General features: G+C 47.7%; 1 pseudogene; it reads right to left on the bottom strand.

The window, feature by feature from the left end:
* Positions 1-4,551: 4,551 nt before the first annotated feature.
* LOC115863156 (U2 spliceosomal RNA) lies at positions 4,552-4,657 on the bottom strand (annotated as a pseudogene).
* Between the last annotated feature and the right edge of the window lie 9,228 nt (positions 4,658-13,885).

Raw genomic sequence — 13,885 nt, 5'->3', positions numbered from 1 at the left:
GGGTACCAAGAAGAAAAGGAAGATTATAAAGGAGTCAAACACAGGATGCACAAGAATATCATCTGCGATCAAGATAATCTGCTGGCCATCCGCAGCGGTGGTTCAGGCACATCAGACTCAGCATCTGGCCAAACAACAGGGTAGGGACACAAATAGCACCCCCACTAACCACTCCATTGAAGGTACTGTGGAAATAATATCAGCAAGTAGATTCAGGAGCAATGGCTGTAGTTTGTACAGCAGAGCCTGGATCTGGCTGAGGGAGGATTGGGCAGGGAAGGTGCCCACTCAGAGCCCGTGCAGCCACTGCCCGCTCTTAGCCAGGCCTTAGTCCAAGCTGCTCAGACGATTGGTCAGTTTCTAGTCAGTGAGACCATGGGGGCCTGTAAACTTCATCTGTTAAGCCACCAAAACACCAGCCCAGTAGACCCTGTTCCCAGCTAATGAATATTAACTGCTCATCATCCAGGTTTGATCAGTTGAAGATGATGCTAATTCTCTGTGCAACTGTCATGTGGGCAGTTGGTTTGGAATGTCCTGGGTTTTGAGTCAGTTAGGGAGTCAAGTAGACTACTGGTCATTCAGGGTGGTCACCTGACCACCAGGAAGTCTCACTGCAAATCAGCTGCTAGAATCAAGTGCTGAGGGGGAAGGGAGGGAAGATGCACACATATTTGGATACCCCGGTCCATCAGGGGGTCTGCATTTGGGGGAAAGACATTGCATTTGGGGTCAGGGATTGAAACGTAGAGCCAGGAGGTGGGTCCAGATTTGAGCCATTCTCTTGGGCCAGGCACCTCCTCCGAGTACCAGCTGTCTCCCTGCAGCATCCTTGGGGCAGGAGGATGTGGGAAAGGGAGTGAGGAGAGCTCTTGGTTTGTGTATCCAGGGCATGATCTCATGTCCATGTGTTCAGGAATCTCTATCCCTCCCCTGCCTCAGACCCATCACTCATCAGTGTTGTGACTCTGGGCAAGTTACTCAATCTGTCTAAATTTCAGTGCCCTGAACCATAAAATATGGGTCACAGCCCCTACTCTGCCCACCCCACAGTGCACCACAAGAAATAATATTCTTTCCATGAGCTCTAAAACTCCTTACTCATGTCATCAATGTGAAAAAGTAGGCTCTATCCTCCTGTTTGTAGCCTCCTAGGTGCCCTTTCTGGAGACAACCTACTTATTCTTCCAGGCATTTAATACTTGAACATTTATGTAGGTAGCACTTATGAAGTACCCATCATTTTTCTTCAGGCTTTGTATTTACTAATTTTTAGCCTCAGGACATAATACGAATAAGCAGGTCCTACTAATATTTCCATATCACTGGCCAGGGAACTGAGAAACAGAAGGGCTAGGTAACTAACCTTCCCAGGTACAGGTGGCGTTCAAATAGGATTTGAGTGCAGGCCATCAGGCACCAGCACCCATACTCTCCCTCATTGTGTTGTGCTGACTTTGTACTTGTCTCATGTAAATAAAGTTATTTTCCCCATGTGATCAGCCTGTTGGGTATTTTAAGTGCACGCTAAAATGCAAGGTCCATCTTCATAAACCCTACTTTGATTCAGGGGACTCCCCGGGCAGCTAGTAATAAGGAGATCTGAAGTTTGACCTGTGAATAAGTTAAGACTTTTGCCAGGAAGATGTCAACACCTCTCACTATAGTGAATGTATTTCCTAGGAACTTGTTTCAGGAATATGAAGAGAAAAAGACAAGGATTCAAACCAAGGATACATATGGGGATTGATCCTCCGTGAAGAAAATATACTGGCTGGCCCTCACCATCATTCACAGCTCAAAATGAACATCTAGTCCCAAAAGGTTGAGCCTCAAATATCATCCCATACAAGCCACTCCATTGAAGTCGCTGTGGGAATTCCATAATGAAACTGATCAAGAGTAATGACTATAAAAATATTGTCATATTATCTTTTGATTGAGATATAATTCATATTCCATCAATTCATATATATATATATATATTTTTTTTTTTTTTTTTTTTTGGCGGTATGCGGGCCTTTCACTGCTGTGGCCTCTCCCGTTGCGGAGCACAGGCTCCGGACGCGCAGGCTCAGTGGCCATGGCCCACGGGCCCAGCCGCTTACGCGACATGTGGGATCTTCCCGGACCGGGGCACGAACCCGCGTCCCCTGCACCGGCAGGCGGACTCTCAACCACTGCGACACCAGGGAAGCCCCACATTTTTTTTTAACTGTGTGATTCGGCTGCTTTTAGTGTACTCAGGTTTTGCAATGAACATCTCTAATTCCAGTACATTTTCATCATCCCCAAGAGAAACCTCATGCCTAGTATCAGTCATTCTCATTCTGTCCTCCCCTTTCACCCCAGCCCTGGGTCTTTCTGTCTCTATTGATTTTCCTATGCTGGACCTTTCATATGAATAGAACCACACAATGTGCGGACTTCTGTGTCTGACTTTTGCAGTAAGCAAAATGTATTCAAGGTGCATCCAGGTTGTAGCATGTATCTGTCCTTCACCCTTTTAATGGCTGAATAATATTCATTGTATGGATATAACACATTTAATTTTTCCATTCCTCAGTTGGCAAATAGTTGGGTTGTTTCCACTTTTTGGCTATTATGAATAATGATACGACAATGTAACACTCATGTACAAGTTTTTGTGTGAACATATGTTTTTTATTTCTCCTGGACATATACCTGGGAGTGGAGTTCCTGGGCCATACTGTATCTCTGTGTTGAACTTTTTGAGGAACGACCAAACTATTTTCTTTTTCATATTTGCACCAGCGATGCTTGAAAGTGCCAATTTCCCCACATCATTGCCAACCCTTGTTTTTAAAAAAATTATATGGCACAATAGTGGGTATGAAGTGGTATCTCACTGTGGTTTCAGTTTGCATAATTTTGACTAATAATTTTGGACATGTTTTCATGTGCTTATTGGCAATTTGTGTCTCTTCCTTGGAGCAGTATCTATGCAGATTCTTTTTCTCATTTTTAAAATTTGGTTATTTGACATTTTATTGTTGAGTTGCCAGTGTTCTTTACATATTCTGAATACTAGGCTTTATCAGATATATGACTTGCAAACATTTTCTTTCATTCTGAAGGTTGTATTATGTCTTTCTTGATGGTGTTCTTTGAAACACAAAGGATTTTAATTTTGATAAAGTCCAATTTCTTTTTCCTTTTGTTGCCTGTGCTTTTGCTATCATATTTAAGGGTTCATTGCCAAATCCAAGACTATGAAGATTTATCTCTTTTTTTCTTCAGAACTTTGTATAGTTTAGCTCTTATATGTAACTCTTTGATCCATTTTAAATTCAAAGTCTATTTTGTCTGATATTGGTATAGACACTCCTGCTCTCTTTTGGTTACTATTTGAGTTTTCTCACTGAGGTTGGAATTCCTTTTTCTATCCTTTAACTTTCAACCTGCTTGAGTCTTTTGATCTCAAGTAAGTCTCTTGTAGACAGCATATAGTTGGATCATATGTTTTTACCTATTCCGCCAATCTCTGTATTTTGATTGGAGAGTTTAATCCATTTACATTTAAAGTAATTGCTGACAAAAAAAGACTTATTTCTGCTATTGTGTTGTTTCTTTTCCATCTGCCCAAAGCTTTTTTGCCCCTCATTTCCTGCATTCCTATCTTTCGTTGTGTGTGTTTAGCTGATTTCTTACAATAAAATATTTAAATTACTTTCTCACTTCCTTTTGGGACTATTCTATAGCTATTTTCTTTGTGTTTACCATGGGGATTACCTTTAACATCCTAAAATTAAAACACTCTAATTTGAACTTATACCAGGTTAAACTCAACAACATCCAAGTTCTTGAAGCTAAAAGAGCATCCTACTATCTCAATGCAAAAGACCTTCTCCAAGACACACTGCAGTTTCTGCCTGGCTGGGACATTGCCCCAGAGTGGGGTTAAGTTTAAGGAGTCGAAGGAGGCATACATTTCCATCCTCTGGATCACTGCTCACCAAAAAATACATAATGCCAGGCACATATGTAATTTTGAATTTTCTAATGAACACACCAGGAAAATGAAAATGGTGAAGTCAATGTAAATAATAGATTTTTAATTCAGTATCTGCAAAGTGTTAGAATGTTTACATGTGGCACGAGAAATGTGGTCATATTACGAGGGCTTGAGAGCCGCATGGGGCAAGATAGAGGACAAACAGCATGCACTTGAAACTCTAAGAAGTGAACGCTAACAGGCAGATGGGGCCTGGAAGTCCAAAGTTGAATAACAGCCCGTAACAGGGTGATTATGGTGGGTTTTTTTTCCTGCCTCTGTCTCCCAGCTTACGCAAGGCACGCAAAGTCCAGCAACAGCTGAAAGTTAAAACCATGGGATCAACCTTTTATTTCTAGCCAGACAAGTGAGAAAGTGGGGGGCTTGGATGTTGAGGAGTGAGGGGGTCATCCCCATTGGTCTTTTTCTCCCCAGTTACCACATCTCCCCTGCAACCTCAGTGATGGCAGAGGCCTTCACTGAGAAATGGCCTGTGTCTCTGGACAAAGGAACAGGTTAAGAGGCTCCTATTGTCTGAAGAGTGTGGGGGCGTGCCCGTTATTTTCCTTTCTTTTCTCTTGCTATTTAAATTGACAAGAACAGATACTACACTTGATCTTAGCCAAAAGGCTGAGATGAAATAGACAAAATAAACTTTAAGCTAAAATTACTGTCAAGTATAAATTTTACTAATATAGTAATTCCAAAGGACCAAAGAGCAGGGCAGTGGCTTTATTGAGAACCCAGGATTTCCGAGTGTCCACCGTGCTCAGTCACTTTTAAATCATCAGCACAGCCCTATAATTCAGAGATTTAGGTGAAGTGACTTGCCCAGGGTCACACAGCTAAGCGAGAGTCTTCTGGGACCAACAGTAACTTTTGCAAAGGCGTCTCTTGCTATACTTAATCACTGCCACCATCTGACACTCACATTCTTTCTTTTTATACTATTCTGTTTCCTTGGGTCAAAGAATCCGACCCCTGAATTAAGGTTAAATAGCAATTAGTGGCAGATCAAAAGCCAAAATCGCTTCAAGATATTCTTTTAATTCCCCCAAGTAATGCCTTTAGTCACAAAAATATAGAACAATATAGAAAATTACAAGTGACCTTAGTGTTCACAGGCAAGCACTAATACATTTTAATGTACCATGATCATATTAAAATAGAAATAACTATGAAACATTTTCTGCGGAGAAGCAGCCCCTGCGGCAGGCAGCAGAAAGGGACAGGAAGGCTGCATGGTGCCCAGGCCCCCAATGGCCTAGGTCTCACCCTGCAGCCCACTGTTGATGCGCCGGAACGCTGCTTCCTTCTCCGAGTCTAGGTCTTCAGTGGCGACAGGGAAACCCAGCTCAGGGCCTGGGGGCAGCCTCAGAGGCTCCTCTTGCCGGTCACTGGACACTTGTGGGCTGCTCTGCGAGTGGATAGCCGGCCATAGACAGCTGGGTTACCCGGGCCGGCCATGGGAAGTCGGTGGGCGCGGGGAGCGGGCTGGGGGCAGCCGAAACCTCCTGGCAGGTGCTGGTCCCCCAGTGCCCGGGGCGGGGGTGAGGGGCAGGGCCTACCTAAGTAACTGCCCCTAGAGAACTTGGGTGAGATCGGTCCGTGAATACAGAGCTGAGCTCCGAACACTCTCCTTCAGCTGTCAACTCGGCCAAAAGCGGAGTGCGCTCTCTTTGGCCTGTTGCCTTTTTATACTCTGAAACCTGTGAGCGAACAATGGGCGTGCGTTGGCGGGGCGCAAAAGTTTAGGGAGGGGTGGCGCATGCGCAGAGTACACGTCAGGCCCTGGGGCGCACAGGTGAGGATGCGCGCCCCTGGACCGTCTAGCGCTTCTGAATCTCCCCGGGGGTCTGAGGGCTGGAGGTGTTTGCCTTGAGGGTGATGAGCTTCTTGGCAGGGCAGCTGCCCCTTCTCCCCCGGCCGGCTCTAACTGTACAGGATGGGTCCCCAGCCACCAGAGCAGGAAAGCTGGAGAGCAGGGTACCTGGCTCAGCAGCAGCCGCCCGAGGTGGCAGATTTGTCATCAGCGCCTGTGCGTCCGCCTGCCCTCCCACCTGGTAACATTGGAGGAGAGAGCCGCTAAGAACAGAAGTGCAAAAACAAAAACAAAAACAAAAAACCCCAGAAGTGCCCAAGCCAACCAGATCCTGCTGGGGTGACAACTGAAGGGGCAGGCAGGGCGGGCTGGGAGGGACATATATACCAGGTCCAAACCCAGAAAGATCTGAAATGCACGAGTCAGAATGAAAGTCCAGAATCATCCTTGGGCTTTGGGCTGAGCTGGAAGTATAGCCAAACTCTTCAAGGTCTCCAGCTCCACCTGCAGTTTCTGCCTGGCTGGGACATTGCCCCAGAGTGGGGTTAAGTTTAAGGAGTCTTAGTTCCCCTACCAGGGACTGAACCCGGGGCCCCAGCAGTGAAAGTGCTGAGTCCTAACCACTGGACCGCCAGGGAATTCCCTGTATATGTATGAAAAAAGGATACCACAGTCTCAGAGGGTGGCGTTGACGTCATATAAAGGTGACACATATGACAGCTATAACAAAGAGTGGAAGGTAAAAGAATCTATATGGATGTAAGCCTTCTGAATTTTATTTAATTGGTAAAATATTAACTCTAGACTGTGAAACAATACGTATACATAGTGTTATTCCAAGAACAATTAAAAAATGACAAACTCAAGAAAATTAGATAACCTCAATAGTCCTATATTTAGGAATTGTGGACAAGATAGCTAAAACATTCACATATGTGTTTTGTGAAAAGTTTTTCTCTTGGTTAATTGCCTAGGAGTGGGTTTTTGGGTCATATGGTAAGTATGGCCCTCTCAGCCAGCCCTGGCCACCACTTCAGGTGTCACCCCAGCAGGATCTGGATGGTGTGGGCACTTCTGTTCTTAGCGACTCCCCTCCAGTGCCGCCAGGGGAAAGGGCAGGAGGACGCAGAGGCGCTGCTGCCAAAGCTGCCGCCTCTTGTGGGAGCTGCACAGCCAGCAACCTTGCTCCACTTTGCTGGGTGGGGATCCCATCCAGTACAGTTAGTTACCCCGACAGCACTGGGGTGCGGCCAGGGGAGAAGGACCAGCTGTCCTGCCAAGAAGCTCATCACCCTCAAGGCAAACACCTCCAGCCCTCAGACCCCCGGGGAGATTCAGAAGCGCTAGACGGTCCAGGGGCGCGCATCCTCACCTGTGCGCCCCAGGGCCTGACGTGTACTCTGCGCATGCGCCACCCCTCCCTAAACTTTTGCGCCCCGCCAACGCACGCCCATTGTTCGCTCACAGGTTTCAGAGTATAAAAAGGCAACAGGCCAAAGAGCGCGCACTCCGCTTTTGGCCGAGTTGGCAGCTGAAGGAGAGTGCTCGGAGCCCAGCTCTGTATTCACGGACCGATCTCACCCAAGTTCTCTAGGAGCAGTTACTTAGGTAGGCCCTGCCCCTCACCCTCGTCCCGGGCACTGGGGGACCAGCACCTGCCAGGAGGGCTCGGCTGCCCCCAGCCCGCTCCCCACGCCCACCGACTTCCCATGGCCGGCCCGGGTAACCCAGCTGTCTATGGCCGGCTATCCACTCGCAGGCCGGCCCACAAGTGTCCAGTGACTCTGCCATCTGCGCTTTGCCACAGAGTCTCTGAGACCCCATTCTACCATCCCGCAGACGCTGCACTCCTTATGGGGATCCTTATCTCCATCTTCAGGCGAGGCCATCGGAAGAAGGCAGTGATGGGTGCTCGCACCTCCACGACGTCCCGCAGCTCAGTGTCCGCAGTGGACACAGTCACTGTCAGTGTGGCACAGGGGCAGCCAGTGCCGGCCACGACACCCAGCTGTGTCCCGAACTACAGCACAGAGAAGACGGTGTTGAGGGCCCTGGGAGAGAGCGGGCAAGGGATGGCCAAGAAGGAGGAAGTCCCCACAGTCACAGGGAAGAACGATGACCAGAGAAGCCCCAATGACACCGGGGTCGCACGATCTGCATTTAGGCCCCTGGGGGGCTCTTTCTTCGTGCCCAGGCCTGGACCTCTGCAGAGAGACCTCCACGCCAAGTGGGCAGAGGACAGATCTGCCAGGAAACAACAGACCTCTTGTATGAGCTCCTGTCCCCAAAGAAACGCCATCACGAGCTCATATAGCTCCACCCGAGGTTTCCTGCCAGTGGAAAGAAGGAGGGGTCCCGCCATACCGCAAGGGCTGCCCCAGAAGTCTGCAAAGACAGGGGGCGAGGAGTGCCCTCCATCGCCCTCTGCAGCTCTGGTGGTTTACCAGAGGAAAAGCCAGCCTGACAAAAATGCAGAGGCAGCAAGAGGGCAGAAAGGGCCCTGGAGGAAGGGCTCCTGCACATCTGACAGTCCCAGGCCCCGAAAACGCAGGATTCCTCTGCTGCCGCACAGGCGAGGGGAGCCTCTGAGGCTGCCTCCAGCCCCTGAGCCGGGTTTCCGGGTCACCGCCAAAGACCTAGACTCGGAGAAGGAAGCAGCGTTCCGGCGCATCAACAGAGCGCTGCGGGGTGAGACCTATGCCATCGCGGACCTTGGCAGCTCTCCCCAGCATAGGAAACGGAAAGCTCCAGCCTTTGCCTCTGCTCCAGGCCCCCCAGCTTCGGGCGGCCCCGCACAAGCATCTTCTGGGTGTTCATCACCCAGAAATTCCACCGTGGGCACCCATGCCAGCACACAGCTGGGTTTTGGGAGCAGAGCGGCTGCCCTAGATCTGAGCTGCATGTTTGCAGCGCTCAGCGTTATATCAAGAAAGAGGGGGCCCCCGAGCACCACACACAGCAATGGGGGCAGCGTGGGCCTGAACTCCTGGGGCCCTCCTCACCAGAGCCACCCCATGGTGACCACGGGACCCAGACCTAAGAAGAAACCTGGGTTTGGAGGCACTACTGCCCCCATCTTAATGCACATCCCTGGGGGCCCTGATTGGCAGCAGCGAGGAACCACCGCCTGTGGCAGCTCTCCCCAACATAGGAAACGGAAAGCTCCAGCCTTTGCCTCTGCTCCAGGCCCCCCAGCTTCGGGCGGCCCCGCACAAGCATCTTCTGGGTGTTCATCATCCAGAAATTCCACCGTGGGCACCCATGCCAGCACACAGCTGGGTTTTGGGAGCAGAGCGGCTGCCCTAGATGATCTGAGCTGCATGTTTGCAGCGCTCAGCGTTATATCAAGAAAGAGGGGGCCCCCGAGCACCACACACAGCAATGGGGGCAGCGTGGGCCTGAACTCCTGGGACCCTCCTCACCAGAGCCACTCCATGGTGACCACGGGACCCAGACCTAAGAAGAAGCCTGGGTTTGGAGGCACTACTGCCCCCATCTTAACTCACATCCCTGGGGGCACACCCAGGCAGGGCCCCCCTACTTCCAGCGGAGGGCGCAGCCCATGCCCAGCCAAGGCTGACTTTAGGGGTGTGTCGGTTCTGGCCTCTACTCCTATCAGCCTCAGCTCCGCAGTGGGCACAGCAAGGTGCAGCCTTGCTCTTAGGGCCCCCTCATCACCTGCCCAGGGCTTGGCTGGACAAAAAACCACTGGGCCATCGACCAAGTCATTCTCCTCCAGGTCTCGATTCATTACCTTGGGGTTTAAGAGGAGGAAGTTGGCCTGAGCCAATAACTTTGGGGCGAGGCCATCAGTGTCCACCTCCTCCCAGGCTGGGCCTCGTGTGGACCCTGTTTCGATGTGAAACTTATAATAAAGCTTTGTTCTTGTTCTTTTGCATAATCCTCACGTGTCTGTGATCTGTAGATCAAGTGTGGAAAAGCACTGGCTTGTATGAGTGGTAACATGGAAAGCCAGACCTGTTTACAGTTTCCTGTGACCCTGCTCATGGGTTGTGAAGAGTAACACAACAAGATGGCTACAAGGGCCCTATATTAAAAGTGTGTTTTGAGTTTAAACGATGCAGCCCGGAAAAAAATGGGCCCAGAGGGAGGGGTAAACAGGGAGGGTCATCCTTGTCTGTTGTAATTGCTACTTCCCACCCACCTCTCTGGCCTGGAGGGGGCTGGGTCATCCCGAGCACACACCAGCCGCCCATACTCTACACGTTTAGTATTTTCTAATGTAGCAGTTTCTTTGACTTTTTTGTTTTGCTTTAATAGGTCTTAGGCAAATCATTTACATGCACATCTCACTCGGAGAGTATATGTCCATACAACCTAAAGCAATCTACAGATCCAGTGCAATCCCTATCAAAATTCCCATGACATTTTTTACATAAATAGGAAAAACAATCCTAAAATTCGTATGGAACTGCAATAGACTTCAAAAGCCACAGCAATCCTGAGAAAGAAGAACAAAGCTGGAGGCAACACTTTTCCTGATTTCAAATTATACTACAAAGCTAGAGTAATCAAAATAGTATGGTACTGGCATGAAAACAGACACATACACCAATGCAACAGAATCAAGAGCCGAGAAATAAATCCACACACATACAGGCAACTAATTGACAGGGATCCAAGAATACTCAACAGGGAAAAGATAGTCTCTTCAGTAAATAGTGTTGGGAAAACTGGATACCACATGCAAAACAAAGAAAGTGGACCCCTATCTTACACCATTTGTAAAAATTAACTTGAAATGGATTAAAGACTTAAATGTAAGACCTGAAACTGTAAAACTCCTAGAAGAGAACATAAAGAGAAAGCTCCTTAACATTGGTCTTGGTGATGATTTTTTGGGTATGACAACAAAACCACAAGCAACAAAAACAAAAAGCAACCAATGGGACTACATCAAACTAAAAAGCTCCTGGAGAGCAAAAGAAACAATCAACAAAATGAAAAGGTAACCTAGGAATGGGAAAAAATATTTGCAAACCACATGTACGATAAGAGGTTAATATCCAAAATCTATAAGGAATTCAAACAACTCCATAGCAAAAAACAAACAAACAAACAAACAAAAACAAATAATCTGATTCTAAAATAGGCAAAGCAGGGGACTTCCCTGGTGGTCCAGTGGTTAAGACTCCACACTTCCACTGCAGGGGGCATGGGTTTGATCCCTGGTCAGGGAATTAAGGCCCGCATGTCATGCAGTGTGTGTAAAAAAATAAAATAAAATAGGCAAAGCAAGACTAGGAAACAACTAAGTGTCCAACAGGTGAATGGATAAAGAAAATGTGACATATAGATATAGATAGATAGATAGATATAGATAGATAGATAGATATAGATAGATAGATAGATAGATAGATAGATAGATAGATAATGGAATTTTATTCAGCCACATGAAAAGAAGGAAATCTGCCATTTGTGACAACACAGATAGACCTTGAGGGCATTATGCTAAGTGCATTAAGTCAGAGGGCGAAACATAAATACTGTATGAGATCACTTATATGTGGAATCTTTAAAAAAAAAAGAAGAAACAACTCACAGATACATAGAATAGACTGGTTGCCAGAGGTGGGAGGTGGGTGAAATAGCTGAAAGTGGTCCAAAGGTACAAACTTCAAGTTATAAGATAAATAAGTCCTGGGGATGTCATGTATAGTGAGTGTAGTGACTATAGCTAACAATATTGTTGTGTATTTGAAAGTTGCTAAGAGAGTAGATCTTAAAAGCTCTCATCACAAGAAAAAAATAATTTGTTACTGTGAGTGGTGATGTATGAAAAGCCATGGAAGAAGCTTAAATGCATATTGCTAGTTGAAAGAAACCGGTCTGAAAAGACTACACACTGGATGATTCCAACCATATGACATTCTGGGAAAGGCAAAACTATGAAAACAAGAGGACACGTGGCCCCAGTGGACACCACTGTCTCTCCTTTCAGGAGCCTCCAGGTGCTGGAGACCTTCCCTCCTGAGATCCAGGTCTTCATGAAGGACTCCAGTGGCCAGGGCAAGCCTTACGCCATTGACCCTGATGACTCCACCCACGACTTGAAGGAGAAGATTGAAGAGGCTGGAGGACCTTACATGGCGGGTCCCGGGGCCAGAAACTGTGGAATCAATAGCTTCTCAGACTGCACATCAAGGATTGTGACACCATCATGCTCGTTAAGAGAGGCCCCACAGCCCCACGAGTGCCAAGATCAGGCTGTTCATTTTGTAGACTTCTATGGTCATGTCCCCCAGCTCACCCCTTTCTACCCAGACCACTGTGCTCTTTCTGAAGCATAAATAGAAACAGAATCCTCCCCTGCTTAAAATTCTCCAATGGCTCCTATTACCTACAGAATCAAGTTCAAGTTCCTTTGCTTGGCATTCAGGGTTCTTGACCATTTAGCTCTTGCTGACCTCTCAGTCTCTCCTCGTCACTCTCAAAACATACCAGACGTGGCCAAACACTTGCAATTCCAGAACACTGAATGCTGGCTCACAACTCCATGACTTTGAGTCAACTTTCCTTCTCCCCCATGTTGTCACCATTCAAAGTTCAAACCTCTAAGTTATTGATTCTCAAAAGTACGGACCCCAGACCAGCAGAATCAACATCATCTGGGAACCTCTTTGAAATAAAAATTCTCAGCAGCTAGCCCAGAATTACCTGAGTTAGGTTCTCTGGAAGTGGGACTCAGCAATCTGTGTCTTAACAAGCCTTCCAAGTAATTCTGAGCAAATATGGAAGTTCCAGGGAGTTAACACCCCAGGGGGTAAGCCTTGGCCCATTGAAAGACAGGAACCAGCGAGTGCAGTGAGTGCATACTCCCCTCCTCCACCTCTCAGGTGGATAATTTTGAGGCACGTTCTGCATTGCTCCTTAGAGGGTCCCCAGTGGGATCAAAGCTCAGCTGCCCACAGTAGTGATCAATTTCATGATATTTCTTGGACTGTTTTTTCCTCCTTCTCAATCCCCCACACCTGTCCCTTGGGATCATTTCCCAAAACAAGTCTCATGCAAATCCTTGTCTCAGGCTCTGCATTTGGAGGAACACAAGCTAAGAGAAAACCCATCTTTATGCATCTTCCTCCTTCCTAAAACCCAGCCCACACCCTTCCTAACTACTAGCTCTTCCCCCACCGCCATAGAAATGTGCCCAACTGCGTGGCATTTCTACAAACCATAAAACCAATACACAATCGACTGCATGTTCCCCCCCTTTTTTTTTTTTTTTGCGGTACGCGGGCCTCTCACTGTTGTGGGCTCTCCTGTTGCAGAGCACAGGCTCCGGACGCGCAGTCTCAGCAGCCATGGTTCATGGGCCTAGCCGCTCCGCGGTGTGTGGGATCTTCCCGGACTGGGGCACGAACCCATGTCCCCTGCATCGGCAGGTGGACTCCCAACCACTGCGCCACCAGGGAAGCCCCATGTTCCCTTTTTAAATCTTTTTTTTTTTTTTTTCTTTTTTGGCCACACTGCGAGGCCTGCAGTTTCCTAAATACCAGACCAGGGATTGAACCCTGGTCCCTGGCAGTGAAAGCCCAGAGTCCCAACCGCTGGACTGCCAGGGAATTCCCCCTTTTGAAATCTTGAAAGCTGCTGAACTCCCAGATATCTCATGAAAATGAATAATGAAATGAATCAAAACTAATATGTAAGGTCTATTGAGCAAAGTGGTGGCTACCAGTGGGGAGAAGGAAGTGGGGAGAGGCAAAATAGGAGGACGGGATTAAGAGGTACAAACTACTGTGTATAAAATAGGTAAGCTACAAGGACATATTGTACAGCACAGGGAATAGAGCCAATATATTATAATAACTTTAGTTTTTCAAAGGTTTATTATTTATTTAATTTATTTTTGGCTGCATTGGGTCTTAGTTGTGAGACGCAGGATCTTCATTGAGGCGTGCGGGATCTTTCATTGCAGCACGTGGGCTCTTCGTTGTGGTGTGGAGGTTTCTCTCTAGTTGTGGCCTGCATGCTCCAGGGCACATGGGCTCAGTAGTTGTGGCGTGCGGGCTTAGTTGCCCTGCCGC

The sequence above is a fragment of the Globicephala melas genome, chromosome 17, assembly GCF_963455315.2.
Source record: "Globicephala melas chromosome 17, mGloMel1.2, whole genome shotgun sequence".
Lineage (NCBI taxonomy): Eukaryota > Metazoa > Chordata > Mammalia > Artiodactyla > Delphinidae > Globicephala > Globicephala melas.
The sequence above is the reverse complement of the archived record's forward strand: the minus strand, read 5'-3'. Positions and strand labels throughout refer to the sequence as shown.